Below are 26,391 nucleotides of genomic sequence, written 5' to 3' on the forward strand. Positions count from 1 at the left end.
TGGTAGTTCTGAATACGCGTAACTGTTTTTGCATACATGTTGTTTTTGTTTCATGAAACATGCTTAGTAATGTGTATTATAAGTGCACTCAACGACAGCACTTAAGATATATAAGTAGAGAGTGCAGGACTGCGTTAAGAATCTTTATATTTTGTTTTGTTAAATAAATAAAAATCGAAACTTCTAAGACTTCTTACAATTCCGCTGAGTAAAGCTGGATTTTGTTTTGTCTTTTTAACGATTTTCACTGAGTAAACTCATCTTCTACCAATAAAAAGTCCAAAGATTTCTTCTTTTGTCGTGAAATGTATACTGTTTTCCGATGGGACAACGCTAAGTCTTTGGATTTAAATCAAAAGAATCCAGGGTTCGATTCACAAGAAAACACACAGCTGATATGTATCGAAGAAAGTTCAGATTTTATGTGGTTCGTCTTGAACAGAACTCAAGAATTAGGTAGCTTTTCATTGTTACTATTGAATATAACCCGAAGATTTTGTACATTTTATTAATTTATAAGGAAAACAAAACAAAAGTCAGTGGTTCTGGTATTTATCATTACTTATTTATAATAAACTTTTAAGATCATGTTCTTTTTTATCATAATACCTTAGGTTCAAAGGATTTGTATTTTCTATTGATTTGTTTGTGTTTTCTATTGATTTCTACTGAATAAAGTTTGAATATAATGGTGTTTGACGCGACTTCTATTGGTGCACTATGAAACTACTGCCATTTGTATTGATTTTCGTTAAAGGACATTTAATTGAAGCGACATCCTTCACGACGTCTGTTGAAATGAATTGGAACCTTTCGTCTTTCGTCATGACTTCTTTAAAAAATGTTCGAAGCTTCTGTCGTTTGTCACAATTATCATTTAGTTCATTTCGTTTATTAAAATTTCTGTTAAATAAATCCCAAATTTCGCTTCCTTATTATCACTTGCTCTAAACCTTTGAAATATTTATTATATTTTTAATAATTTGATATGAACACATGATGATATTGATTTCACCAAATACAACCATGAAAACTAAGATTTCTCAAAATATTAAATCAATCTTACCTTTTATTTTCCTCCTTTTTCTTTTTGCAATCTTAACGAAAGTTTATTTTTGACGTCTATTCTTCCTGTAACTCCGTATCCACGTTTCAATAAAACGTTTGTTTGTTTCTTTGTTTGTTTTTTGAATTTCACACAAAGCTACTCGAGGGCTATCTGTGCTAGCCGTCCCTAATTTAGCAGTGTAAGACTAGAGGGAAGGCAGCTCGTCATCACCACCCACCGCCAACTCTTGGGCTACTCTTTTACTAACGAATAGTGGGATTGAGCGTAACATTATAACACCCCCACGGCTGAACTGGCGAGCATGTTTGGCGCGACGGGGATGCGAACCCGCGATCCTCAGATTACGAGTCACACGCCTTAACATGCTTGGCCATGCCGGGGCGAGAGAATCTTGAGGGCACCTACTTTGAGTGCTTCACTTCGAAAGCGAGTGTCCCTCAAGGAGCCTTATCCTGTTTATAATATGTGTCAGTAAAAAGCCTTTTAAAGACTCAAACCACACCTTTTGCTCACAGTTTCCAAATGATTTTGCAGCCTGGAACAGTGTCCCAAACCCAACAACAGCAACATACAAACACTACTAAACGAAATAGAATTGTACTGCAGTAAACGAGAATTAAAACTAATGCATAGAAACTACAAGGGATGTTATTAACAAAATCGTATAAAACAAACAAATTAATACTATTATTATGTCCAGACTGGACTCTCTTACAGGTAGCAACATCAACAATATTCTTGTAGACTACATTTGACTCGAAATTAAACTGGTTATTACACATTAATACTATACAAACCAGCATTTGGAAAAGAACGAGTGACCTAAAGAGTCTGACTGGCAACAAAGAAGGGGCTTCACCGTAAAATATATTTAAATTGACACAACATACATAATGTCAGTCGTGAAATACGCATGTACAGCACAGATCAGTGTATCAAAAACACACATTAACAAACTACAGCAAATAACAAAACCCTATTTTAACGGAAGCGTAAAGAGTTCTACGATTAACAAACTCAGTATTTCTACGCAACTATTCAAACATGCCAATATTATCGGACCCCTAGATAACTCGCTTTAATACTACAAAAGAAATATTAACAAAAGTAAACCGATGAGCAAACTAGAGTTACATAATACATGATGAACCAAGCCCTAAGTATCTCTCCTCTCTAAACATCACAAATTAGAAACTTACAGACCAAATAACGCAAGGATAACTGAATTCTAAACACTAACGTAGGTATTTCTAAATGGTTTTATATGTAAAAATAGGATTATGTGTATGTGTATGACTGCTAAGTGAAACTGAACTGTGAACACGGACCAAGAGTGTGACCATGTATAGGTAAAGTTAGTGAAAATATACATACGAGTTAATCTTACCCCATGAATTGCATTTGGCACGAAAAGGATATGTTGATTGAAACTGTGGACAATGGACTAAATTTAACACGCTGTAAGTAATGCCATAACTTAACAAAGTTTAGTTTCCTAAGATTCAGTAAGAGTGCAAAAAAAACAACAAATAAACAAACAATTCCTGATAGGAAGGAAGAGGCCAACACTGAATCTGTCCAAAACAAGGACCGAATCCCGATGAAGAAGACTCCAGGATTGTATACATATCTAATCTGGATCAAATATGCTTTTTAACAAAGTCTAATATATTGATATATCACAACATATTTCTAGGCAAAAATATTTGGTGAGTATACAGAATCAATAGACAAAAACGGTGGGTGTAAGTATACAAAAGGCCGGCATGGCCAGGTGGTTAAGGCACTCGACTCGTAATCCGAGGGTCGCGGGTTCGAATCTCCGTCACAACAAACATACTCATCCGCTCAACCATGCGGGTGTCATAATGTAATCATCAGTCCCATTATTCGTTGGTACAAGAGTAGCCCCAGAGTTGGCGGTGGGTGGTGATAACTAGTTGCCTACCCTTTAGCCTTGCACTGCTAAATTAGGGACGGTTAGCGCAGATAGCCCTTGTGTAGCTTTCCTCGAAATTCAAACCAAACGTATACCGAACCAATAGACAAAAACACTTGGTGTTCGTATACAGAATCAATAAACAAAAACGTTTGGTATATAATCAATAGATAAAAACATTTAACGTACGCATAAGGAAACAATAAACAAAAATACTTGGTGTACGCATACAGAACAAATTTTTTATTTCATTTTTTTACAGTAAACCATTACTAAATCATCGTATATGTTTATTATTGACACTGGTGACAACTTTAGTTCACTAAAACGTGTTTAAACACTCTAGAACATTATTATGTTAGAAGGCGGTAATAGAAACAATCTGCTGTGCTTATTATTCAGACGAAATTTGAGTCTCTATCCGAACTTTAACGGTGAAAATGTACTAATTCAGAATGCTAAAATCATATTTGATGACTAGGAACCCACTTTGAGACAATAACGTCCGAAAGCGGCTTGAATGAGCAATGAGGACTTTGTTAGTCGTTCAAGCTGTCTTCAAACTTTATCGCCCAGGCCACTGTTTATTTTAAATTATAGTCTCTCCTCTTGGTTCGTAGTTTAACTGCAAACTAAACTTTAACGTGGTGACATCTAAATGTAGAGAAACTTGTTTGAGTACCTATATAGTGAAGTCGGTATAAAACTGTGTAGGAAATTACACGTAGTGGTTATTCAAACAACCAAGAAGTTAACCACGTAAATATATATATATACTACTGTCGGTACAACGTTTTGGGCAATGCTCTTCTTTAGGTATTACTTATTTTTTATCAGTTTAATTAAGATTGTTCCATCCAATCCACCTATTGACTTTCTCTCCAATATTTCTGTTTGCCTAACTCATTGTGTTATTTTCCTATTTTATATATCTGTCTGTTTATTATATCAGCGTATTGTCTTTTTTCTACTTTATCAAAGCCTTTCAACTGTTAAAGAACAGATAAGAAAAAATATATCGTAAATCTACTTGTTTCACGTGTCTTAACTGATAAATACGTGTGATAAAGAACAATATGTCTATAGGATTAATATATATAAGGGCCTGGCATGGCCTAGCGCGTTAAGGCGTGCACTTCGTAATCTGAGGGTCGCGGGTTCGTGCTCGAGTAGCTTTGTGCGAAATTCCAAAACAAACAAAACAAGATTAATATATATAACTATTCGCAGATATATCGATATATATATATATTGGGTTGAGGAATAATTCGTGAGCGTTTTTTCAAGTTAAAAAAATATATTCATAAATGAAACGCTTTCGCAAAATATTTCATGTCATTTGATAGATAATTTTTTGCTCTAATAGATGGTGTGTTTGATTTTCATATGTCTTTAATTTTTGCTTTCATTTTCAGCTCATTAAATGGAATGTCAAGTGGACAAAATCGAGCATTTTCGACACCATCTGCTTTTCGCATTTAATTTCTTGCAATTTCGTTTAAAACAATGCATACTATATACCTAGGTATTACATGAAATAAAGTATCATAATAAATGTTTTGGGTGTAATGTGTTCATGCATTGAAGTATTGTATAGTCTTGCATGTAATGCTTGAATGAAATTATTTAAAAACGCTCACGAATTATTCCTCAACCTAATATATATATACACAAACGATACATATGACATAGAGTGTTTTCGGCATTTCAAGGAAAACAGCTACAGACATAAAACAAATGATTTATGATATAGCTCATCTATCCCTGAACATCAGTGATGTAGTTTTTCCCTGTTTCAAAGGGAACTCTATTTTGTTTTTTATGCAGCCATCTTACGAAAATTAGCTAAGAATCTAAAATCCAATTTCAGAGTGATTTAGAGCAAGCATGCGTGTCGAGGAAAGAAATAATTTAGTTCAAAAGACGGGATTTTCTTTGTACCAAAGAACATTTGTCACCCGGCATGGACTGAGAAGTGAAGTGTCACGATCTATAGGAAACAACAGAACCGTTCATTTAATCCTCATTTATAATGTTAATTAACCAAAGAGTATCTATTCTTATTCGTTCTTATGGCATGAGGTAAAAGAAATAGTTCTAGAAAGTAAATACTTTGTTGTTAATTATGTGTGATATCACTGCATTGACCTGAGTAATCAAAGGTTTCAAAATAAATGAAGTAACTCTCTGTATAACGTAATATAACCAGTCATTAATGCATAAGCTTGGACGAAAATAACCGCGTGAATAGCATAAAAAATCACCTTTTTTATTCTTTACAATTCATTTCCAAATCTCAGGTGAAAACTGTCGTGCGAGAAACTCATTAAAAGGGTAAAACCTGGGTGATTAAATTCACGTCCCAAGCTGACTCACCAGTTATTCGATATCATAGACTAGTTGTGGACGTGTTAAATTAGGTAATACAATTAACTTCAAAATGTAAACATTTAAATAATCTGGTATAACTGTAGTGCACTTCTGCATATTTCAATATAATCAGTCATGAATGGGAGTGTTGTGCAACGGGTATATTTTGTGTGTGTTTTGTTTGTATATTGCATGATTTGAATACGTTTATGACGGCTTGTGTTAAATTACTTCATTAGTGGCTTTTGGTGCAGATAGTTCGCATTCTTACAACTGATGTTGTCACGTTTGTAGCTTGTATAAATACACGACAGTATACTGCATGTGACATGTTTATTTTAAACCAAACATAGATTTACAATACTTAAGTGCTTGTACTACGCGTCAGTTTGTCGTACCAACAACTCTTATAGATTTAACCTCTGTGCTGATTTGTACAGTAAATTTACATGCTATAATAAACCGTAAAATCATAATGCATTAAATCTTCGTGCAGGTTTTCAATACAAATATGTAGGTAGAATAAATCTACGTGAATATTAAAATCTATACAAAATGTAAGCATAATATGCTGACGTGATAATAATACATCAGAGTGTTATGTGCAATTTATGAAATTAGTGGTTAAATTGTAAGGTTACATTTGACGCCACCTATCATTTCTGCATGAAAATAAATTATTAAAGTGTTATATTAGCGCAAAACTACACTAATGACTATTTGTCTTTGTTTACTGCGGGGAATAAAATTTAGGATTTTAGTATTTAAGGTTTTTACCTTGTCGCTGCCCCACCTGGTGTCATTGAAACAGTTAATATTTTTTGTTTCTGAAATAAAAGGTTCACAAGTTTGTAAATGGAAGAATTGTACTGTTTAATAATGTGCACTTGCATCACCAGAACATAAACCTCATATTTTCACCTTCTCCTGGCGGTGAGGAATATCACACCGGAATCTTATTATCAACTTTTTCGTAGGTTAATTACTAAGTTTCAACAAATTGAAAAATACAAATTATTTGATAAATCATAACTTACGTAACCGCAATTACTCCCTTGCGGTCAGCTAATTAAGAGTTCATATACTAAAAGGCCTACGTAAATATATGTGTGAATGTGTGCTCGTGACAGGTGAACGTTTCTGATTCTGGTATACTCTCATTTTTCATCACTTTATATTTTGATCGGACGACCTTTGCGTCATCATTTGGCTGAGGCCGTGTTATTCCGCTTCCGGTAGAGCGAGTGAGATGCTTGCCAGGAAGGTGTTATCCCAGTATCTAATCAGTGTCAGGTTATTTTTAAGAGCAAGGCAACACTTTCTGTATTGATTAAGTTTTACGTACATAGCTCAACTTCCTGAAGATAATTAATTGGATGAAAAAAAAGAAGTCGTACACTCTTTTCTAACGCTTTCTTTCTTATTATGTGTGCTTTTCTCTTGTCTCATTCTCATATAAAAACAAACACTGCAAACCAGTTTTTTACAGGTGTGTTTCGATTTACGAAAGGGATACATTGTTAGAGAAAATAACGTATAACGAAAATCATAGATCCAAAATGTTTCTTGCATTATTTTGAAGGTAAAAAATAGGTGTTATGTTCCCAACCTAAAATCTTGGGCCACAGTAACTTAACATATTATTCCAGTATGACGTAAGACAAATACTATTACAACTAACATAAACAAAATCTGAAGTGCTGTGCACTCTAGTGAACTGCTTTTATTTTAGATACACAGTTAGCATGAGAGTTATGAGTTAGAATAGTTATAAAGAGCTAGTGTTAAATTTAGTATTTTTGGAAGCAATAGTTATGAAAGGTTTACTTAGGTAACTGTTTACCAATCATTTGTTGCATAGTTCAGTTAATGTGAGTTGACGTTATGTTACTGGAATATTCTTAATTTTTATCATTGCTTGAAGTAGGTATTTTTACATCACAAGGTCTCTTGGTTTGTAGATAGTTCTAAGCCTCAGTAAGGCAATTTATAATTAGGTGACTAAGTTAGTGTAAGTAAGTTTAGTTAGTAAAAGTGAAAGTGAAAAAGTGAAGTTAAACTGCGTAATTGTGAGTTTAGCCACATAATGTTGAGTTTAAAGTGAGTACTACAGTTTTTGTTTGTTTTTCTTGCAGAGTGTTCTAAAGTAACTGAATTAACTCATCTGTATGTACTTTGGGAAAAAAAAGACAATTACTTAAATCTCTGGATAGAACTGTAATAGCTTACAGTGGCACAGCAGTATATCTGTGGACTTGTACTACTGGAAACCGGGTTTCGATACCCGAGGTTGGCAGAGCACAGACAGCTCATTGTATAGCTTTATGCTTAACTTCAAATAAACAGCTGTAGTAACCAATACCGTATAATAAACAGCTGTAGTAACCAATACCGTATTTTTGTATAGAGTATTACCCATACCCTCGGTGAGAGCTTTTCTCGTCCATCCAGCACTTCTGTTTTTTTCCCCGCCTACTTGGCCATCAAGTCTTGGACAGAGCGATAGCCTTTACGATTATAACTGCCTTTTAACACTGACAGAAATCAAACGTGCTCTCCACAGGTGTGGCAGTACATTGGTCAGACTTGATGACATTCACTATGAGATGCTACGCCATCTTTCTCCTGCCCTTCTTGCTATTCTTCTGATTGTTTTTAGCTGGATCTGACAGGAGAGGGTTTTTCCTGATGCTGTTATCCTCCCTTTTTCTAAAACAGGGAAGAATCCCAGTATTCCTTTTAATTATTGTCCAACTGCTTTAGCTAGTTGTCTCTGTAAGGTCTTGGAGAGGATGGTTAATGCTCGAGTTGTTTAGTTCCTGGAATTAAACAACCTCTTCTTATCCACCCAGTGTAGATTCTGTCGACAGCGCTTCACTATGGACCACCTTATTCGACTTGAAATTACGTATTTTCTTACCTTAAGAAGGCTTAAGACACTACGTGGAGGTACGGCATTTTGAGGGACCTCCACTTGTATGAGTTGCGTGGTCGTTTACCCATTTTTATTCAGAACTTTTTACTGAACAGGCGATTCTGAGTTCGACTCTTTCTCGTTCTTTTACACAGGGCTATGTCTTGAGTGTCACACTTTTGAATATCGAAATTAATGCTATCACGACACGACTTCCTCCTACTGTTGTTAATGAGCTCTCTGTTGAAGACTTCCACATCTCTTGTTGGTCGTCAAAAGTGAGGTTTTTTTTAACGGCAACTCCAGACTGTCTTCAATCGCTTTTTGAAGTGGACCACAGGAAACTGTTTTATATTTTCCTTTTCCAAAACCAGTTGCATGCATTTGTGCCACAAACGGGATATTCACTCTGATCCCCAGCTCCATCTCAGTGTTACTTTCCTTCCAGTTGTCCCTGAAGCAAAGTTATTGGGGCTTATCTTTCACTGTAACCTAATTTTCATTCCTCAAATAAAACTGTTACGTGTCAAGTATACTAGGGCACTAAACATCCTCTGTGTCGTCTTGGGGAGATGTTCTGTGCTAAAGATATATCATGCTCTCATTCGATTCAAACTAGAATATTGGTCTCTGATCTATGGTACTCGACCTTAAAGATGTTGAACCCCCTTCATCATCTGGAGCTTCAGCTCTGCACTTCTCCATTCCAGAGTTTGTACACATGAAACTCCTCTTCACCACCACCTTTTGTACGTTTTTCTACAGTATGCAATCAAGTTTCGATCTTTATTACGGCATCCCATCTGGGGTTATGTCTTCTTCGGTGGGCCGTGCCTTTTCAGAATAGACGGTCTACAACTTTTTTGGCATTCGTATCCAGGCGCCACTGGCTGAATAGGGTGAGTCATTGAATGATGTTGCTATCTCCAATGATCAGCTCATTCCACCATGGCTGATTACCATCTTTTCCTCGAGTCACCTGAAGATGGTGCATACCGTTAGTTCTCACCCTGTTATCGTTGATATTCAAAACAACTGGCTCATTTTTATTCATCTTCCATCAATGTACAGTTATTATATGGAAATCTAGTGATGTCAGTATTTGCCGGAACGAGCTCGCTGACACTACAACTAAGTCATTCTGCTCTGGTGAATTATGTCCTCTCTTAAAGTCTCGGCTTCGTGCCATTTAGACAGTAGACTTGGAGTGAGCAACGTCATAACAAGCTTCTCCAGATCAAACCTTCTGTTGGTATTTGGTTGCCTTGTTTCCCTAATTTAGCAGTGTAAGACAAGAGAGAAGGCAGCTAGTCATCACCACCCACCGCTAACTCTTGGGCTTTTTACCAACGAATAGCTGGATTGACCGGCACATTATAACACCTCCACAGCTGAAAGGGCGAGTATATTTGGTATGATGGGAATTCGAACCCGCGACCCTCAGATTACGAGCCGAGTGCCTTAACTACCTGGCTATGCTGGGTCTCAGTAACAAGGAATGGTTTCCGTTATTAATTATAAATCTTCCTCGATATTCATTACATTACATTTGGAATTGGGCACGGCATGTCCAGGTGGTTAAGACACTAGACTCGTAATCAAAGGGTCGCAGGTTTGAATCCCCATCACACCAAACATGTTCGCCCTGCCAGCCGTGGGAGCGTTATAATTTGACGGTTAATCCCACTATTCGTTGGTAAAAGAGTAGTCCAAAAGTTAGTGGGTGATGATGACTAGCTGTCTTCCCTCTAGTCTTACACTAATAAATTAGGACGGCTAGTGCAGGTAGCCTTCATGTAGCTTTCCGCGAAATTCAAAACAAACAAACAATACATTCGGACTACGTTTCTATTGCACACGTTTACTGTTTAGTAACGAGACAACGAATAAGCGGAAGTTTATTAATTCGGATTTACAGATTATTTTGGATTTAAAGATTTAAATCATAAGTTAATTTTGAAGAAAACCATTAAGATGAAGAAGAGTTGCAAAGTGTGCAAAGTTCACACACATATGAACTCTGAGTTTAAGGTCGAATATTTATGTTATGACTAGACAATAAAGCAGGTTATTATCACCAAGCTTGCTTTTTCAAGTGAGCTATTTTGAACATGGTCAATGTAATTTTATTTCAATTTCTAACACAGGTAGCAGTTTTGTCAGGTATATTAATATTTGTTATTTAACGTTGTCGAATAAGAAAAGTATTAACTGAAGTATTTTTTAGATTCCTTTCCATAGATTTAACCATGGTTGTTTTATCTCAGACATCAATGTTGTTTTTCATTTTTTATTTAACATAACCCTTGTTTTTATTAATAATTTATATTGCATTTTTTCTTCACTACTTTTTTTATTTTTCAGAATAACTTAACGTTGCTAGTTGTTTAGGCGGATAAACAGGGACCGAGAAAACTTCAAGTAATAGGTCAACGTTGTTGGGTTTATAGACGGATAAACAGGAACCCAGAAAACTTCAAGGTGTAGATCAAGGTTATTTATAATCTAGACAGATAAAAACGAACCTGAAAAATTTCAAGGTATAGAATGTTTTGTTTTCTAAGTTAGGAAAATGTTATGTAATTAAGTTGTTGTTGTTTTTACTATAGCTTTGGTTAAATATTTATGCCACGTGATTTGAGTTTAGTCATTTAGCTAATATGTTACACTATATGATAGTAAATACTCAAGCATTTTTTATTCATTTAAAATGGGATTACTAGCTCGCATTGAATTGTCTGATTATCTTCTGAAAACCTTCAGTAATCATATAAATAATAATAATTAATAAATGATGGTTTTGTCCTTCAGCTAACCCATTTAAAAAATCTTTAAAATATGCATGCACGTCACCAACTATGAAGCGAATGATGGTAAATGGTTCTATAAGTTGACCAGCATATTAGACGTTATTGCTACTCAACTTACAAAGTCAGACGGCCCGGCATGGCCAGGTGGGTTAAGACGTTCGATTCGTAAACTGAGGGTCGCGGGTTTGTATTCCCGTCGAACCAAACATGCTCACCCTTTCAGCGGTGGGGGCGTTATAATGTGACGGTCAATCCCACTATTCGTTGGTAAAAGAGTAGCCCAAGAGTTGGCGGTGGGTGGTGATTACTATCTGCTTCTCTCTAGTCTTACACTGCTATTTTATGGTCGGCGAGTGCAAATGGTCTTCGTATAGCTCTATGCGAAATTCACAACAAACAAATCTAACTTTAGTAATGGTTTTGTAATATCAGGTTTGTTTCGTCATAAAAATACTAAAGTGTGTATATTTAATTTACACGACCTACAAGTTTCAAGTGTTGTTGTTTTCTTTTTTTACGTTTCCTAGAAAACCTAGTTGTTAAGTAAAAATTGACTCAAGACAAACATTTAGGCAGCAATTTCCGAGTATTTCCCTCTCCGCGAAATTGTTGACCTTCGACTTATAATGAAGTGCAGCGTGAGTGAACACGACTACTACCTTGTGATACTTGAAACAGTAAACAAGAGAAAAAGACGATGAAAACAAACGGTCGTCGTAAAAATGCGTTTTTTTTCTCTTACGTAATACTTCTGCCAATGCAAAATAAATGTATATTTTGTTTTATGAAAATAAACATCTTGTGCTTGGAATGTGTAAAAAAAATGGAGAAGAGAGGATAGTGCTGAAATAGTTACTATTTGTATTTGATTCTTGGGTTGGTGAAGCTTAACATACAAGGTGATGTACCCGTCCTTTGTTCAGGTTATGAACTTTAAAAAATTTGGGATGGACGTTATGATAAACAACATAAATATCTTAACGTTCACACAACGTATCTATGACATAACAAGTTATTGTGGTATCCATTATCACCTCAACCAATATTCTGTGTAAGCTTTAATACTTAATACATGGTTTACTTCTTTTCACACTGTTTCACCGTATAATTAATTGACTTTCGTTGGCCGCAGAAGTGACTTACGGGCCGAAGTTGAAAGGTCACAGGTCATAATAGGAAATAAAAGTAAAATTCATAATAATTAATTCTTAGAAAAATTAAATTATAAAAATTTACAATTTAAAATAGTAAAAAGTAAATTACCCAAAAGTACATAAAATTTAAAATAACCTCTAATAAAACATATTTATTTTTCAATAAACTTTCATAAAATAACTTTTGTGCTACTCGTGTAAGTAGGCGTCATTCTTCTGCCTACAGCAGTTCTTCTTTTTGTATAGTGTCCCGGCATGCCCAAGTGGATTAAGGCGTGCGACTTGTAGTTTGAGGGTCGGGGGTTCGCATCCCCGTTACACCAAACATGCTTGCCTTTTCAGCCGTGAGGGCGTCATAATGTGACGATCAACCCCACTATTCGTTGGTAAAAGAGTAGCCCAAGAGTTGTTGGTGGGTGGTGATGACTAGCTGCCTTACCTCTAGTCTTACACTGCTAAAGTAGGGACGGCTAGCGCAGATAGCCCTCGAGTAGTTTTGCGCGAAATTCAAAAACAAACAAACAAACAATCTTTTTGTATAAAAAAATAATATTACATAAATCAAATAATTAACATGTTTTAAAACTAATTCATTCGATTCAATAAGCAATTTTTGTTATTCCATCGTGTTAGTGTTCCAGATAACTTATTGCAATATATTTTCAGTTGTAATACATATTGCTTGGTACTAGATTGTAAAAGCATTACGTTTAATGCAATTATAAGTGAAGATCTAATTTTGAATCTTGGACATACCAACTAATCCACCCTTCAAATAATTCCGAACTTTTGTATTAAAAGAATCAAAACTTCATCAACAAATACCCTGATACAACGAATTGAGCAACGTTATCGAATTGTTGTTGTTTTATTTGCGCAAAATTACAAAATAAGCCAGCTCTTAGCAACAACGTTTATCAGTTCATTAACATTCCTGACTGTTGAAGTGGTGTTAATCGTTTACCTATAAACTATCGGGAAAAGAGGGTACAATGTTTTATTATTAAATTGTTTAATCCAGTGAACAGTAGATCTAAAATCAGAGTTAAAAACCAAATATATTGACAGTATGGTGTTCCCGCTTTCACTGACTTTTCCGTAGATTAAGGCACTCGACCTGAAACTTGCAGACCACGGGCTCGAGCCCAGTCACGCCAAACATGCTCGTTCTTTCAGCCCTGTAGGCATTATGATCTATCGGAGAATCCCACTATTCGTCGGTAAATGGAGTTGGCGGTGGGTGGTGTTGACTAACTGCCCTCCATGTAGTTTATCACTGCTACATTAGGGATGGCTAGTACATGTAGTCCTCGTGGGACTTTGGACGAAATTACAAACAAACCAAACAAACAAAAAAAAAAAAACGTTTGCAAGAAGAAAACCCGAGTTCTTTTAACCTCGAATGAATCTGAACATAAGCTGACTCACAGTGAAATATTCTTTAATTTCAACACGAAAACACAATCAAAGCTTAAAGTCAAATGTATGTTGTGACACCATCACTAGAGAGCTCTCAGTGCGTTCAAGACAAAGCAATATCTGCAAACATCTCGAATCATTTTGTTCCATAGTGCATTTTGTTCATGATGTATTTTGTATGAATCAAGATTTACATGTATTTATACTAAAGTTATATAAAAATGAACAAAAATGTTTAGATGTGAGTAGTTTTTCAAGATTTGCAACTAATGTAAATCACTTTCACGTATCAGCCCCCAGATATAGTCTCCCATCATGTTTTCGTGAAACGCTCTCAGGTCACAAAAGCAAAGTTTGAAGAAAAATAGGTCTTTTCCATTTACTTTAGGCATAAGCAATTGGGAAATAACACTTTCTGCCCAGGAACAAGAAAAAGTAAAAATTTTGTCACATAGTGTTATTGAACATAGTCTTAAAGAAATATATCTATGGTTCATGTTGTGTTTTGCCATCTCATTTGGTGTAAGTTCAAGATATGTAAATTTGATATTTCATAACATATAGCACAGTAGGGAATTTTCCCTGTTTTTTTGGAAATGTTTTTACTGTGAACTTAACATTTTAAAGATTTTTCAGAATATATACTCATTTAAATTGATACAAATCAACAGTACAGTTTAGAGACCATATATTTATATTGATACAAATTAACGGTGTAGTCCAGTAACCAATTATTTACATTGTTACAAGTTAACGGTATGGTAGGTAACCAGGTATTTACACTGATGCGTGTATGCGTGTTTTTTCTTCAAATAGCAAAGCTACATCGAGCTATCTGTTGAGCCCACCGAAAGGAATCGAATACACTGATGCAAGTTAACAACATAGTTTAGTGATCAGTTATCTTTACTAATACAAACTAACGATATATAGTTTGATGACCAGTTATTTACACAGCTACAAGTTAACAGTACAGATTAGTGACAACTTATTTACATTAATAACTTGTTTAATGAAGCATGCATGTAGAATTACAGTGGTATTAAATATATTCATTAAGTATTTGCACATCTAGCATATCCATATATGGAATTTTGGGATGCAAAAATCATTTATAACTCGTATTTAAATGAGAAAATTGGGTAACTGACAGGTGCTTAAGATAAGAAAATACACAAACACATATTTCTCTACTCTGCAGTCCGTAACGCAGTGCAAGGGAATTTTGCAAAAATATGAAAAAGAAAATCATAAGATGGACATTTTTCTTTTCACACACTTCACTGCTAGCTTTCCCTTCACTGGTGTAGCTCTGACAGGAATGTCTTCCTTGAGACACTGTTATTCAATCTAGAAGATTCAAAGGGACTGAAATACTGTCTGTCAGAAAATATTAAAAGTAGTAAATTCATCACGTAAAGAGTCTGTTGAAAATGTTTGTCTGTTTTCTGTATCTTAGACATTAAAGTAAGAAGGACTGAAACTTGCAATATCATCATTCTTGTTAGAATTTGAAATGTTTTATGTTACTTTCGGAATTAATCACGTTTGTTCAAAACTCATTCTTTGCAATAAAAATGGTCCAGAGGAAGGAATATAGTTGTTTGAAGAAAGGGTTATTTTATACAAATCGACAAGTGTTGTAGAGAAGTTGTTTATAGTGAGTATTTGTTTGTTTTCGAATTTCGCGCAAAGCTACACGACAGTTATCTGCGCTAGCTGTCCCTAATTTAGCAGTCTAAGACTAGAGAGAAGGCAGCCAGTCTTCACCACCCACCACCAACTCTTGGGCTACTATTTTACGGACAAATAGTGGAATTCATAATCAACTATATATAACACCCGCACGGATGAAAGGGCGAACATGTTTGGTGTAATGGGGATTCGAACTCGCGACCCTCAGATTACAAATCGAGAAGAAGATGTTCAGGTATCGTGTTTTAAGTATTCTCAATAATACCTAAATTATAACAGGATCACTAAGTTATAACAATGACTCCAAAAATTATATATATTTTAATCTTTTTTAGGCTAGGCAAAAATAAAAAAATTGTACATAGTTTTGGGCGGGTGTGAAAACCAGGGTCTTCACCACCCGTTATCAATTGGTGGGCTACTCTTTTATAAACGAATAGAGATTGGTCTTGATATTATAAAGCCCCCACGGATGAAAAGGTGGGCATGTTTGGTGTGACGAGGATTTGAATCCGCGACCCTCGGATTAAGAGTCGAGTGCCTTAACCACCTTAACATGTCAGTAAGTAGTTGCTCTCCTATTGGTTGCTCAGTGGGAGCTTATAACATTGAGAATAAGGTTTCAATAATCACTAGATAAACAGACCATTGTGTAGCTTTGTGCTTAACTACACCGGCCTGGCATGGCCAAGCGCGTAAGGCGTGCGACTCGTAATCCGAGGGTCGCGGGTTCGTGCCCGCGTCGCGCTAAACATGCTCGCCCTCCCAGCCGTGGGGGCGTATAATGTGACGGTCAATTCCACTATTCGTTGGTAAAAGAGTAGCCCAAGAGTTGGCGGTGGGTGGTGATGACTAGCTGCCTTCCCTCTAGTCTTACACTGCTAAATTAGGGACGGCTAGCACAGATAGCCCTCGAGTAGCTTTGTGCGAAATTCAAAAACAAAACAAACAAACAAAGCTTAACTACAAACACAAGATAAGTAATTTAAAAACTTATAAAAACAACAAATAGAACGTTCGCATCCCTTCACGACGCCATCTGTATTTTTTTACATATATGTGAATGTATGAATTACTTTAAATTATATTGTTGAAAGCCATTATTCTTGCTTAATCTCATAACTAAAATGCTTACATTAGAAATGAAATAACTCAGCATATATGACTCAGTAAAATATCTATCAGTATTTGTTTTGAAATCACTATACACGCCAAGCTAGCCTTGGATTATATGAGTGTCAAATGATATTGATGTCGTTTTTATATCAATATGTGGTTGAGCGCCTGGTTTTATAACATATTGGTCAGAGGAGATGATCGATGGTGAAGTGTATTACTGGAATTTGAAGTATCTAATATTAGTATTTAAATACCTTAACAACTTAGGCTTCATTACATTGTTAATACAGGTATGTGGCCATTATGAGTCTGTAATGCCAACTTTTTTCGAAATAAGTATCATTTCTAATCTTCTGCGGGTTGTTTTGTATTACCATGTTTTTCTCTGTACAAAATATTTTTCTTTCCATTTTAGTGTAGCGTTTCAATGGTTGCGCACTGTGACCTATTGCGCACTGTGATCTATAATTAGGATATGGAACATTGATCCCTTGCTCACCCTTATTTCACTCAGTTAATAATTTATTGTCCAGTTTTTAGTTCTACTTTCATCACACGTGTTGGTCTTGTGAACACAAGCTAACCACGATAAACGACATGTCTCCATTGATGTTGGTTCCTACTTCTACAGAATCCTTTGTTATTAGAGCACATAGTTTATAATCTCCGCATTGTAATCTGTATTTTTACCTACATATACGTCTCATGCTTGTTTTAACTCCTAAAATGTTAGAAAAGCATCCAAAGTAAGAAGGAATGTTTGTTTATATCCTCTTTCCATTAGATCTAACATTTAGTATCGCTAAATACGTATGTATACAAAACTATATGTACTAATCTAGTTGTTCTATTATTTCATTTTTAAACTCATTAAGTTTTAATTTTTATCTTTCTTTTACTTTTTTTTCCTAAACCATATTAGAATAGAATATTACTTTATTTAAAGAGTAAAAAAAAGATAAAACAATGCTGTTTTATTATCATATTCTCAACAAAAAAAAGATGTTACATAGCTTTTATGACTTAAGCCTTCAAAACGCTGCCATTCTAGTTTGATCTAAAATACTTATAATAAAATCTGTATTACGTTATATACCTCATCCATTAAAAATAACTATATATCTTTAAACTTTTATATCGTGAAAATATTTTAAGTAAGAACTGGACTGAAAAGAATTTTATATATAATATATTCAATAGAAAATGCTGATCAATCTAGCTTAATAAATGAAGCCAAATACAAAAGGAATAAACTCGGATCCACTCTCTTCAAGTTCATAGAGACTAAGCTACTCACTGCTTAATGCTTTTAAACTATCAATCCAAAGAAACAAGTGAAAAAGAACTCTTTAAGAAAGTGATGAATGGAATATTTCCATATCAGCCTATGTATATACATATATATTAGAATACGTCAAATATACAGTTAATAGATATTACACTGATCCAACCATGCTCATGAAACACACACACACATAGATATACCTTTCAAAAATAATATGTTTTTGGGGGAATCGCACGTTACTTTTCAAAATATTATATTTGTAAAACAGCTAAAAGTTGTTTTTTAATCTATACTTCTTTCTTGAGTTCTATTCGTTGTATCAACGACTTTCCTTATAGTATAAATGCTTGATTAGACCCTCAATAATGTTAAGGTTTATTGCAGTTCTGGCGGAAAGCATTAACATGCGTGTCAAACAAAAGAAAAACAGTTCAGTAGGTTATCCAAATTTCTTAATTTCGTTGTGTTAGACAAGAAATTAGCTTACATTTTTTACCAACGAGAAGTGACAAAGAAAGCTGGTACGGAAGAATTTCACGAATGGTGGTAATCGACTACCACCGTCGGTGACGTCATTGATGGCTAAGTTGGAATAACGAAAAATGATCATTGTACAAGTAGTTGGAACATAAAGACTTATATTTTATAGTATACTTCCAGCACGTAAAGACTCAATTTTATAATATACTTCCAGCACGAAAAGCTTACATTTTATAGCATACATCCAGCACGTAAAGACTTACATTTTATAGCATACATCCAGCACGTAAAGACTTAATTTTATAGTATACATCCAGCACGAAAAGCTTACATTTTATAGCACGTACATCCAGACGTAACATTTTATAGTATACATCCAGCTCGTAAAGACACGTATACATAAAGACTTACATTTTATAGTGTACATCCAGCACGTAAAGACTTAATTTTATAGTATACATCCAGCACGTAAAGACTAACATTTTATAGCATACATCCAGCACGTAAAGACTTACATTTTATAGCATACATCCAGCACGTAAAGACTTAATTTTATAGTATACATCCAGCAGGAAAAGCTTACATTTTATAGTATACATCCAGCTCGTAAAGACTTAATTTTATAATATATACTTTCAGCACGAAAAGCTTACATTTTATAGTATACATCCAGCACGAAAAGCTTATATTTTATAGTATACATCCAGCACGTATACATCCAGCTTAAAGACTTACATTTTATAGTATACATCCAGCACGTAAAGACTTACATTTTATAGCATACATCCAGCACGTAAAGACTTACATTTTATAGCATACATCCAGCACGTAAAGACTTAATTTTATAGTATACATCCAGCACGAAAAGCTTACATTTTATAGTATACATCCAGCTCGTAAAGACTTACATTTTATAGTATACATCCAGCTCGTAAAGACTCTCACATTTTATGTTATACTTCCAAGCACATAAACACTCATAATTCATGTTATAATTCCACGTACACAAAGGTACTTACATTCCATGTTATAATTTCAGGCACGTAAAAATCTCTTACATTTCATGTTATAACTTCAGGCACATAAAGATTCTTACCTTCATATTATAATTCCAAGCACATAAAGACTCTTACAATTTATATACTATTTTCAGGCACATAAAGATATATATATTTCATATTACAATTACAGGCACATAAAGATTCTTATATTTTATATTATAATTCCACGTATATAAAAATTATTACATTTTATATTATAATTCCAGGCACACAGAAAAAAACAAAAAAAACTCTTATAGATTGTGTAATATAATTTTCTTTGTTTTTAAATGCTTACCGGGCCCGGCGTAGCAAGATGGTTAAGGCACTCGACTCGTAATACCAGCGTCGTAAGTTCGAATCGCACCGAACATGCCCGCCCTTTCAGCTGCGGGGACGTTATAATGTGATGGTCAGTCCCACTATTTGTTTGTAAAAGAGTAACCCAAGAATTGGCGGTGGATGGTGATGACCTCCTATTAGTCTTACACTGCTAGATTAGGGACGTGTAGCCTTGCGCAAAATTCAAAATAAACCAATGCTTACTGGAATAAGGTAGATATTTTGTGAGAAAGTTGAAACAATAGAGTATTTTTTGTTATTGCTAAAGTTAAATATATTGTAATTAGTTTTAAGTACACAATAAAGTTATTAGTCAGAGACATAACTGATTCTCTAAATTATAACGTTATTAAATTCTGAAATAATGTTTTTAACAGCAAATTTGTTTTATTTTACCTATTGCTTTAATAAATATTCAAAAAAATTATAAATCCAGAAAACAGTTTTTCTTGGGCTATGTTTTGCGGCTCTAGTTTTGTTTCGCTTGTAACTAAAGACGCTGTGCATCCAAACTTTTATTTTGATTCCTCACATTAATCACTTTTATAACAGAAATGTCGAGTATTGTTGAAAGATGTTCCTGGTTATGTGCTTGAAGTTTTATTTTGTGTCTGACTTTTCAATGGTGAAAGAAGAACGTTGAATGACATTTGAGGTTAAAATATTGCACGGTGTAAAAATCTAAAGTTTAAGCTTGAAATTTAAAACAAAAAAGAAGATATTTTACGAATGTCGCTTTGTTAACACACATCGTATTCTTGTATAGCACTTATTTTCTATACTCTAACTATTCTCTTCAAGAGATCGATAAAGACATCATTCTAAATCTGAATTTCTAACACTTCATCTTAACATTTCGGCCTTTAATTTTTTCTACGCCTTCCGTAATTTATTGAACGAATCAGAATAAGGTGAAAAGTGTTGGAAAGAGACTTGAAACAAGTCAGATTGCAATTACAATCTCACGATGATTTTGTCTTTATATTGTTTGTTTGTTTTTGAATTTCGCGCAAAGCTATACGATGGCTATCTGTGTTAACCGTCTCTAATTTAATTTAGAAGTGTAAGGCTAGAGGAAAGGCAGCTAGTCATCACTATCCACCGCCAACTCTTTGGGCTACTCTTTTACAAACGAATAGTGCAATTGACCGTTAACTATATATAAAACCCCCACGACTGAAAGGGCGAACATGTTTGGTGTAACGGGGATTCGAACTCGAGACCATCAGATTACGAGTCGAGAAGGAGATAGTCAACTATTGTGTTTTAAGTATTCTTAAAGATGCCTAAATTATAACAGGATCACAGGTAAGAGAAGGTAGCTAGTCATCATCACTCATTGCCAACTTGTGGGCTACTCTTTTACAAACGAATAGTGAGATTGGTCATGATATTACAACGCTCCAACGTTGTTTGGTGTGACGGGAATTCGAACCTGCAACCCTCAGATTAAGAGCTGAGTGCCCTAGTCACCTGGTGATGCCTGGCTATATGTTGTAGTAGTTAACGTGTCGAACTGTGAATGTAACGTTGTGTGGGTCGTTGACCCATTCATAGCAAAAAAACAACAGTATTTCTGCATTTGAAAAAATAAGATAAACAAAGCTTTTGAAAAATAACCAAAGTTTTATGAATTACAATGTTTCGAACAGTGAGGTGAAGTGCTATTTCATGCACCTGTATGACCTAAATATGTTGAGCTTTGACCTTAAACTTTCATTTTGTACAACAAAGAAAGCAATACAGATAGTTTTCACTACTGAACACAATCATGGTAAACCGTGGTTGAGCTATGATCAAACCGATGTTTAATAACCGAAATATTTATTCTTTTATCGTTACGTAAATTATTTTTATTTTTACACATTCTAAATTACTTAACTATATAGTTTATTGTCACAATGTACAATACCCACGTGTTTCTCTTATTTAATTGTAGTCCTGAAGTTTATACAATTTTAAAATATTATTTAAGTTATCGCTTTCAAACAGTTTGTATTTTAGGACAAAGACGTACTGAGCTATCTTGTGTGTCCAACTCGGCGAATCGAACACCAAATTTTTGCGTTGTAAATCCGTAAACGTACTGCTGATTCACAAGAAGACCTTTCAAACAGTAGATTGAAATGAATGAAGGTCAACACGGGTTTGTCTACATGTAGTCTCAAATGTCATTTAGACTTACTAAATCTTAATTTCTTCCAAACACCAAGAATGCTTTACAAAGATGTCACTTCTTCTTTTTTTTTTTTTAAATTTCGCGTAAAGCTACACGAGGGCTGTCTGCTGTTTATATCCATTGAAATCTATGTGGATTTAAAGAGTAAGGTGAGCATACATTTTCAGGATAGACAGTATCACAACTGAGTGATATTAAAATGGATGTGTGGCCTGTGGAGTCATCATTTGTATTTCCTGCAATACGCCATTACGTTAACATATATATGTGCACCCTTCTTATAAAGTATACTAGATTTTCTTGGGATATCTAAAAAATACGAGCATTCTTCCTCGTTTGTTCGTGTCTAATAGTTTAGATTCATAACCTTGTGCGAGTGAAACAAGATGTTTATTAAACCTTCACATTAATGTAAGTTAGGTAAAAACAAAGAAATTTCATTTAAAATGTTCAAACCATAATTTTGTGTCACAATAACCTTTGTAACTTTTGGTTCTAAGCTCGAATTCTATTTTTTATTTTAAACCCTTACTTTAACCCCTAGTGACACAATGGTATGTTTGAGGGTTTAAATCGCTAAAAATTGGATGAGCAAAAAAAAATTCATTTAATAGAAAATAACTAAAAAAAATCAGTACTGTCTTCAGGTTCTGTGTGAATAATTTGGTTAAATTATAACATAAACAATTTATAAGAATGGTAAAATATTTAATAGCTATAATAATAACAAGAATAGCCCATAAGTTTACATTTAAAATATATTTTATTAGAAAACTGTTAAAACATAAATTAAGATGATCTTTATTAGTCAGCACTTATATTAATAATTTGTTTAAAAATTAGAATAACTTTTAAACTTTTATGTTCTTCTAAGTACTAAAGACGACCTTCCATAACCTAAATAAATGGTAAACTTATCCTTAAAACAGATACTGAAAAAAAGTGTTACACCCATACTAAAGACCAACTAAAATATCTAACTTTTAAAACTAGGTTTCTATTAGTTCGTTTTTCTACAAAAGATATATCTGTTCCTAGTTTTTAATTGGCTAATTTTGTAGTTGTTATATAGTTTCGCTTTCTTTAGAAATATAAATACAAACGTTTAACAAATGTTGTTCTACTAGGAACATGTTTAGTTAATACCATGAACACCAGTTTTCTACACTTTTGTGATATGAGATGATAATTATGGTATTTTTAATGAAGCTATAAACATACTTCTGAAATTATTACAGAACTAAAGTAAATATTTTATTTTGAATTGTAAATATCTTTTAATAGACGTACAGAAGAGTGTTATTTTTCATAATAAAGCCACATCGGGCTATCTGGTGTGTCCACCAAGGGGAATCGAAGCCCTAATTTTAGTGTTGTAAATCCAAACACTTATAATTTTAAAGTTTCCTCAGCTTTTAATAATATTAGGAACTACGTTAAGATAAAAGTATTGCACCATTATTCAAAGTCCGGTTTGACTAATATTAAAAACTAGAACGACCATTTCTTCCACTGATATATCCCACATTCTTTTAAGATTATTTTAAATCAACAAAGTTCCTGAATGCGAATTTACATCGTCCATAAATAAAAAAGTTTAATAACGTCCTTCATACTTATTCCTCAAACCGTCAAGGTATTTCGTACATCGCAAGACGTTATAAATCTGCTTTTATTTTTATGCGTTATTGCAAATCTAATAAAAAGATTCAGTGACGATTGTTGTGATTAAAAAGCAATACTCTAAAGTGCTTTTTTGTGAAAGTGCCTAAAAGGTTGTCATTGATCCGTTTAACTCTCTAGAGAAGAAGCAAACAAAACTTGTTAGGTAGAAGTGTGCTGGTCTGACTGTCTGGTGCTATAGTGATTTCTTACTTTTTCATGATAATTTCGAAAGAATGACTTTCCATATTTTTTCTCCTTGAGACTACTTACACTCACCGCAAGTGTCTGACAAGATGGAAGCTTTCAGAAACACGTAAGCGAAAGAAAGGAAATTAATGCCGATTTGCTGATGTGATAATCTCCATCATTACATATGTTTACAGTTTCTTTACAACAGCGTGGCCCAGCGGCATGTTTGCGGACTCACACTGGTAGAAATCGGGTTTCGATACCCATGGTAGGCAGAGCACAGATAGTTTACGGTGTAGCTTTGTGCTTGATCCAAAATCTGCTGTTTACACTAACCAGTCTACCGCTGATTTTTCAAACCTTGTACTAATGTGTTATAATTATATTAGTCTAAAGATTTTGGTTTTTTGACAAAACTTTAAATGCAAAACTAGTGCAAACTGTGAGTTCGATAAATGGCGTTACAGAAACTGTTATTATTTTCTACATTCAATTTGTTTCACAATAGGTAAAAGATGCAGAAAAAGCAAAGAAACAAATACTTCTGAATGCGTGAAAAATGCATTTTTCAAAAATAAAATACAAAAAACATGAGCTTTTTAAGGGTTTTCACACTTTACAGCCACCAGTTCTAGCTAAGAACTAAATAGATCTAGCAGCAAGAGAATAATTTAATGGAAAAAGAACAAGAACATGAAACATAATTATTAAGTAGCCCAATCACGTGCGGTTTTGTCTAGTGTAAAAATCCACGGATATTTTAAACAACGTGAAAAACACAAAAACACGTGTTATGGTTTGTAGGTGGCTCAAGTGCTATAAGCTATTCAAACTATTTCATCAGAAATGTTTCAAATTAAGGCCACAAGGATAATTCTCCATGAAGACTCATTTGTTTAGGCTGTTTTTTTATAGCCTCCAATCTCATAAAGTAACAAAATTCTGTACGACTATTATATCGATATTATCACAGCAAATCTTTGTCCTTTTGTATTGATTAAAGTTGCACAAGTTATCCAAACTCAGCAATTCACTTTGCGCTATACTAAACCTTATTCTTCCTGAAACTCTTTTATGTATAGTTTATCTAACTAACCTGCAGTAAGTATAACTCTCAACGTTCCATCTAAATGCCAATTCTTTAATCACTGAACATTTTTGTTTTGGTTTGTTTTGAATTTCGGGCAAAGCTACACGAGGGCTATCTCTGCTAGCTGTCCCTAATTTACCAGTGTAAGACTAGAGGGAAGGCAGCTAGTCATCACCATCCATCGCCATCTCTTGCGCTACACTTTTACCAAGGAATAGTGGAATTGACCGTCACGTTATAACGCCCCACGGTTGAAAGGGCGAGCATATTTGGTGAGATGGAGATTTGAACCCGTGATGCTCATATTACGAGTCGGGTGCCTTAACCACATGGCCAGGCCGAGCGTTTTTATATTCAGTAAACAACATAATATCAACTGATATACGAAAAGCAATTAATTTGTTAGCCAGATATTGGATCTTGATATTAAATCGCATTTTGATTACGTAATCCTAAAATAATTTGAGAGAAAGCAGTCTTTATATTTTTCTTTCACTGTAACAGATGAACAAGCTTTCAAATAAAGAGTATTAAAACGTAAGTGACAGTGAAGGAGAATAATACACGAAATTAATAAATTATTTGGCCAGTAGGGAAATTCCTTTTTCATCTGTTTTGGTAAAGCAGTATAACACTTATAGCATTTAAAACAGAACTAAATTATCATTAATATGTAATAAAAACAGAATAATATTATTTTAAGAATTTGTGTAGCAAAACTTACTCCTTCTGTTCTCTGTAAAACAGAATAGTATAATAACAATGATGTGTTCAACAATACAATGTTATAATTTAAAGTAAGTAATTCAGTGTCAACACAAATAACTGTAAGTAACTCTTTGAGTATAAGAGCATTTACATTGTCGGTATCGTTTACATAAATGGAAAAGTATTTGCCTTTTATACCTATGGCAACATTGCTCTGGTTATTTATCACCGTTCTTAATTGTTAAATACTGATTGGAGGTTAGGCAGCCAGTCAGAAATACCTTAACCCTCAGGAATTAACTACCGCTCTTATAATATATCTATAGATTGAAGTTTAGAAAATATTGTGAGGTATTGCACGAATTTAAACTCAGTTCGCTAGCTCTGAAATTCATAGCTTCACCAAAGGGCCAGCTTGCGCCTCGAGAGCAAATTAGAACAGTTTTTACCTTTTATTTTTCTTGCATGTATATAACTTGGTGAAAATTATAGGAACGTATTTTAAAGAATTCGTTTTTATACAGAGATAAATTAAAACATATATTGAAATCACTCTATTATTACTAAATAATTAAGGCTATCGTTGGTATCATCTTATAAAAGGCCCGGCACGGCCAGATGGTTAGGGCGCTCTACTCGCAATTTGAGGGGCGTGGGTTTAAATTCCCGTTCCATCAAGCATGCTTTTCCTTCCAGCAGTGAGGGCGTTATAATGTTATTGTCAATCACATCATTCGTTGGTAAAAGAGTAGTCTAAGAGTTAGCGGTGGATGGTGATGACTAGCTGCCTTCCATCTGGTCTTAAGCTGCTAAATTAGGAACGGCTAGCACAGATAATCCTCGTATAGCTTTGCGCGAAATTAGAAACAGCAACAACAAACATTTCAGAAGTAAGAAAAAATATTTGATTGTAGCAGCCAGTTT

At 34.3% G+C, this 26,391-nt stretch overlaps 1 protein-coding gene across 3 annotated transcripts in view; it reads left to right on the forward strand.

Annotated features, from left to right (window-relative positions):
- LOC143249009 (CD109 antigen-like) overlaps window positions 1-26,391 on the forward strand; it is a 147,508-nt gene that overhangs the window by 42,534 nt on the left and 78,583 nt on the right. For all 3 annotated transcript variants that reach the window (XM_076498168.1, XM_076498179.1, XM_076498190.1), the window contains exon 3: window positions 10,657-10,832. The gene's annotated coding sequence lies outside the window, so the exon portion shown is untranslated. The remainder of the gene's footprint in view (window positions 1-10,656; window positions 10,833-26,391) is intronic.

Source organism: Tachypleus tridentatus, chromosome 1 (assembly GCF_004210375.1).
Source record: "Tachypleus tridentatus isolate NWPU-2018 chromosome 1, ASM421037v1, whole genome shotgun sequence".
NCBI lineage: Eukaryota > Metazoa > Arthropoda > Merostomata > Xiphosura > Limulidae > Tachypleus > Tachypleus tridentatus.